Source organism: Ictidomys tridecemlineatus, chromosome 7 (genome assembly GCF_052094955.1).
Source record: "Ictidomys tridecemlineatus isolate mIctTri1 chromosome 7, mIctTri1.hap1, whole genome shotgun sequence".
Lineage (NCBI taxonomy): Eukaryota > Metazoa > Chordata > Mammalia > Rodentia > Sciuridae > Ictidomys > Ictidomys tridecemlineatus.
The window spans coordinates 16,650,602-16,656,948 of record NC_135483.1 but is presented as its reverse complement, the minus strand read 5'-3'; the positions used below and the strand labels follow the sequence as shown (position 1 = coordinate 16,656,948).

At 43.1% G+C, this 6,347-nt stretch overlaps 1 long non-coding RNA gene across 1 annotated transcript; it reads left to right on the top strand.

The window, feature by feature from the left end:
* The first annotated feature begins 30 nt into the window (after positions 1-30).
* LOC120892903 (uncharacterized) lies at positions 31-2,484 on the top strand. The gene is made up of 2 exons (XR_005737717.2): positions 31-170; positions 573-2,484. It is a non-coding gene; the product is annotated as an uncharacterized LOC120892903 (long non-coding RNA).
* Positions 2,485-6,347: the final 3,863 nt, after the last annotated feature.

Sequence of the window (6,347 nt, the reverse complement as noted above, 5' to 3'; positions counted from 1 at the left end):
GACGCGCGCCCCAGTGGCTAGCCGGGGCGGAGGGAAGGGGAGTGAGCTGGCCGAGGCGGGGCCCTCCGTGCGCCCCAACCCCGCGCTGAGCCAGGCTGCCCACGCCTGGACCCTGCGGCTCCCCTGGGATCCGACCCCGGCCACTCTCCAGCATAGAAGAGCCGCTGGAGGTAGGGAACTGCCCCGCCCCCCTGTCAACATAAGCCCCGCCTTCCCCGCTTTCAAAGCGGCCCCGCCCCTTGCCGGCGCTAGCTCCGCCCGCTATCGTCAGAAGCCGGTGCCTTCTCGGGCCAGAAGGCAGCCCTGCCTTCGGGGCGCTCCGCCCTCCTAAGGCGATGGTCAGGCCATGAGACCGGTGGGCACGCTGTCTTCCTCTGAAATGCCCCTGTCACTGCAAACACCCTGTCCTGGTGGCCGGAATACCAAGCCACGCCCTTCTGCAGAAGCCCCGCCTACTGTCACTAGAAACCCCGCCTTTCTGGGGCCCGTCTAGATTCCAGCCGCACGCCCTACCCGCTATCAATAGTCCCGCGCCCCGGGTCAGCTGCAGCTCCACCTCTTCTCGCCCCCAGTCCACCATGAGCCGCAGCTGCAACCGTTGACGCCAAAAGTTCAGTCCAACCTCACTTTAAATCGTCCTGCGAGACGAAGTCTTTCTCTGCTCCTTCTGCACCTCAAAAGCACTGCTACCCCTCATGAGCTCTTCTGGAGGGTTCTGCCCAAGCCCTGGTCTTCAAATCCCACTGCCTCAGTGTGAACCAGCCCCGCAGCGGACCAGCTGAGGACCCAGGCTTTCGGGAAAACCGGACGGCGTCACCGCCCCTCCCCTTCCCTTCAGCCTTCCCCCCACCCCATCATTGTTAAAATGAAGAATACAAACCAAAGCAAAAAGAAACGACTCACCCTCCAGGCAACTCGGCGCACATTCACGCGCACATTCACGGTCCGGACGCGTGAGAGCTCTTTGGCGCCTCGATGTTCTTCCCCACCCCCATCCCAGTCGTGGACCCTTTGTGCTTTGACAGCAGCGCTCCACTGAGCCACATTAATCCTCAAATATGCAGTTACTTAAAGTGAAAGCCTGATTGTTGAAATCAATGTACACCAGCTTCTTGTAGGTTGCATCTTAGAATCCTAAAAACTTCGTATGCTAGAGCTTAATGATCTTTTAGTCAGAAGAGCTCAATCCTGCCCTGCTAAGCCCTGTACTTAAAAAGAATTTTGAATTTTAACACCACTTCACTCTCCTGGAATTAAATTCATAATATAAACTACTTATACAAATAATTTTAAGAAATCAGTATAATGTTCTAATCATATAAAGACAAAAAAACCAAAGTAGTTTTTAGTAAAATGCTGTACTGATATCAATTTAAAAAAAATAACTCAATAATAGGTTTTTCGTAATGTAAATGCTTTGGGCACCAGATAAGAGAACTACAAAGACAAAAACTGCCCCCACAAAATTTCAGTACACCCCTTAGAGACAGTACTGCACCCCATAACCTATACTTAGGGCTTACTCTGAGGTAAGATAAGAAAACACTTCAAATACATAAATTTTTTCTTTTATTTATGCAATTAGCCACTCAGATTTTAGCATCATGTATGTCAGGTACTGTGGGAGAGTAAAGCTCAGTTTAGCAGGAGATTAGTTCTACAACCTTTGAAGAGATCAAAATCTCAACAATGCTCAAGTGCCTTATGTAAAATGGCATGGTATTTGCATATGATCCACCCAGATCCTCACCATGCTTTAAATCATCTCTAGGTTATTTATAATATCTAGTACAATGAAAATTCTATGCAAATAGACTATATCATTTGGGCAATAATGACAAGAAGAAAATTGGGAATGTTCAGTACAGATGCCCTTTTCTTTTTCTGGATTGTGATTGGTTGAATCACAGATATGAAGCCAATGAAATTGGAAAGATGACTGTATTCCTGTTTTCCAAGAGCTTATAATCTAGTAGCTGAGCAAAACACGTGAGCATGAAAGTGTGAAAGGTGAGAAGAGATCCAGCAAAGATAAAGAAACCCTTTAGATAGGCCTGATGAAAATCAGCTTCACTTTTCTCTTTTCCTTCCCTTCCTGCTCTCTTCCCATCCTTTTCTTCTTCTACTTTTCCTCCTCTTTATAGAGTTTATGGTCTCCTACTCTCTATAAGCTGTCTGCCTGGTTCACTGCTCAATGCCAGCAACCCAGAATCCTCCCAATTGCCACAGGGCAATTCTGTCCAGGAAAACTATTTCAATAGCACAGTGCTGAGAACAGTGTCCTTAGCTGGAGTGCTGCCAATTACTTAGTATCCTTGTACAAAGCAAGACTGTTACCACTTGAAAAATCCAGTTGCAGACTTAAGCAATATGCATATATGTTTAGCATAGCAGATTGTGCCAGCCCACATAAATCTGTTTAAAGATCATGCTCACTGAGTGACTTGTTTTTATTAAAATAAACTCATTTATAAAAATTGTAAATATGACTGATTTTAACAGCTGCGTTGCTCCAGAAGTAAGTTTTTACCCTGGGATTAGCTCAGTTAAAAGAGTTTGCATTTCTTATGCATATGTTTTGTGGTTTGTCATACATAAACCGGTCTGGCAAAACTTCAGTACTGTTAGAGATGAGAAGTCGATCAGCAGGTTTTAAAAAGCACAGCACTTTGCTCTTTAGTGCCTCTTCTACCTTTGGAACAGTGAAAAAAAAATATATGTTTATAGGAAATAAAGAGCTTTGAATAAAAAGTTCTAAGTGCTGGTATCATCTGAAGAACAGGCTTCCAGCAGCACTTTTTGTAGTAGTTTCCTTCTGTTATTATTTTTCCTTTTCTACCTTTTGTGAAAAAAATTATATATATAAAGAATGCCATGAAACAGACCAGTCAAAAAGACATCAAACTAAGACACTTTAAACTTTTAACTATAGTTAGATGAACTTGAGACTTCATCCCTAGTGAAGTGGTCCTACCATTTTCTCTAATGGCTACTTCAGAAGATGAACAAAAATGTTCCTGCTAAGGGTAGTTCAGGCTGAACAAGCTTTAAAAGTCAATCTCGGGTCAAGTCCTTTCCTGTTCCTCTTAGTACTTGCTCTGTAAAAATAACAATGTTCTTGGTAACAACAGTAAAAAACAAGTCTATATTCTGCTACTTGTGAAATGCCCTCCCTATTCCACTTCTCCCCTTTTTCTACATCTGACATTGGGCTACATATAGAACTATAGAACAAGAAAAATACAGAGAAAAAAGTCATTTCCCAGTTTTAATCCAAGGAGTAACACTCTGATTCATATTCGCTCTCCTCTCTCTCCATGTACGTATATGTATGTATACGTATGTATATGTGTGTATATGTATGTGTGTGTATGTATGTGTTTATATATATATATAAAATAACAGGGATTGAACCCAGGGGTGCTTAACCACTGAATCATATCCCCAGTCCTTTTAATATTTTATTTTGAGACAGGGTTTGGCTTAGTTTTTAGAGCCTCGCTAAGGCTGACTGAGGCTTGCTGAGGGTGACTTTGAACTTGCAATCCTCCTGCCTCAGGCTCCTGAGCATCTGGGTTACAGGCATGAGCCACTGTACCCAGCTTCTGATACACTATTTCACCATCCTGTTATCTCAATTCATTCACTCATTGCTAGGTAACTCTTTCTACCAGACATTTAGTGGACGTGTCAACACCATGCAGGTCTGAAAAAAAGGTGGCAGTATATATTTTTTGGCAAAATCTTAGGTCATAAATAACCCTAGAAGAACACACAACTAGAAAACATTACTACAGTGAGAAAATATGATTCATTGTGTTGAAAATTTTAGCTGAGGAACAGAAGTAGTAATCCTTCATTTTAACATCCATGAAAATCACTAGGGAATTTTGTTTAAGAATAATTCTGAGACTCCACCCCTGGAAGAGTCAAATTCAGTGAGTCTGGGATAAGATGGTGAATCCACAATTGACATGCAGCTGATAATCTTTTTTAAAGTTATTTTTTTTTTTTAGTTGTAGATGGACACAATACCTTTATTTATTTATTTTTATGTGATGCTCACATGTGCTAGACAAGTGCTCTACCACTGAGCTATAATGGCAGCCCCAACAGCTGATAATCTTTTTTTAAATTTTTGTTGTTGTTGTTTTTGTTGGTATAGATAGATAGAATACTTGTTTATTTATATTTGGGGGGTTGGTACTGGGGATTAAACTCAGAGGCACTCAACCACTGAGCCACATCCTCAACCCTATTTTGTATTTTATTTAGAGACACAGTCTGACTGTGTTGCTTAGCCTTTTGCTTTTGCTGAGGCAGCTTTGAACTCATTATCCTCTGCCTCCTCCTTCCCAGCCACTGGGATTACAGGTATTTTATTTATTTTTATGTGCTACTGCTGAGGATTGAACCTTGCTCCACACATGCCAGGCAAAGACTCTTTTCCATTGAGCCACAGCCCTGGCCCCCTGGTAATCTTCATGTAAGCAAACTGCAGGCCTCACTTTGAGAAATATCTATATAAATAGATCATATAATCAAGGAAAAACTTATTTTCCCTTAATAAAATATTCACTGGCATTGAAATCAAATGATCAAATGGTTACTGTTCAAGTCCCGGATCCTCTGCCACTTGTTAACAGTATCAAGCATAACAAACCCACTAAAATGAGTTAGAAATGTGGTTCAGTGGTAGGGTGCTTATCTAGCATGCATGAGGCCCTGGGTTCAATTCCTAACACAGCCCACCAAAATTTAGCAGCTTAAAAGACTAAGCAGTTCTTTAGCTCTGGTATGCATGAGACCCTGGAATCAATACCACCCCCCGGGCCCCCCCCCCGCCCCTCCATCCCCCCCCCCCGTCCCCTCCACACACACCCCGCCCCCTCCACCGCCCCCCCGCCCCCTCCACCCCCCCCCCCCCACCAAAAGAAAAAAAAAAAAGTTTGGACCAAGCTACTGGGGCAGCAGGGGAGAGCAGGGCAGCCCTGTAAAGAAAGGATAGCAGAAGCTGTGAGGAAGGGCAGCTCATTCAGAAGGCTGATACACCTCTCCCGGAGTCTTCTCTCATATTTGAAATTACCTTTCCAATAATGTCAAATTACTCAGCTTCAAGGACCTTATAAACAAATACCCATCTTCCCTCTGACTATTTCTTGATAAAATGGGGCAAGGTGTCTTTTTCTCTTACCAAATACCCACCTGATGCTTTAGTTTTCACATTAAAAATGCCACAGGCTGGATGGCTTAACCACAGACATTTCTTTTTCTCCTAGTCATGGAGACTGAAAGTCTGAGATCAAGGTGTTAGCAGGGTTGGCTCCTTTGAAGGCTGTAAGGGAAGGATCTATTCCAGGCCTCTTTCTCTGACTTGTAGATGGCCATCTTCTGGACCTTCACATTATCTCCCTTCTAGTTCTGTGTTCAAATTTCTTCTTCTAAGGATACCAGTCACATAGGATTAGAGTCCCCCGTAATGACGTCTTTTGAACTAATTGTGTCTGCTAAGACCCTATCTCCAAACATAGTCACATGCTAAGGTCCTGGGAGTTAGGAAATCAACGTAGAATTCTGGGGGCAGTGTGGGTGGGGAGACACAGCACAGAACAGGAAGTCAGTCTTCTCTATAAACAATACTGGGCGTTCTGAGCCTGTTCTTTCCACAGGGCAGCATCACTGAGCTTATCTTCAGTCTGCTTGTGGGAGCAGCCTTCAGTCCCTGAGAGTATCCAGTACTACTTATTGACTCTGTCTGTAATTTATTCATAAACCTTTCTTAAAGCTCTGCACCCATGAATAGCTAGCTAGTCATACTACTTTTGAAAGCTTTTTATATTATGAAAATTTTATTTTAAATAATGTATAATCAAATAGCATTTTATCTGTTTTCATATTCCTTAAGGGTGTGGGTTTTCAACCCTGGTTAGACAATAGAATCACCTGATGCTTTGAAAAAATATTTATACCTCAGTTCCATCTCCAAATAAATGAAATGTTCTCATTTATTTGGTTTAGGATGGGACACAGACACTGTGGGGTTTTGTTTTGTTTTAGAGCTTTCCAAATGATCTAAAATGCAGTCAGTTGTGGAACCACTGGCCTCAGATAAAGGAGAGGGCAATGAAGCAGCTCTTATGAAGCAGCTCTACCTGCCAGGCTCTGAGGTCAGGCTTTGATATATGAGTAGTTATACTCATCCCCCATTGATAGAAAACTGAGACTCAAGAAACTTGGCTTGATCAAGTTCAAATACTGGGTGGCAGAAGCCTGGGCGAAGCTGGGCGTTGAACGGGACTTTTCCATTGTTTGTAGAGGGAGGTGGCACAGAAAAAGGACACACCAAT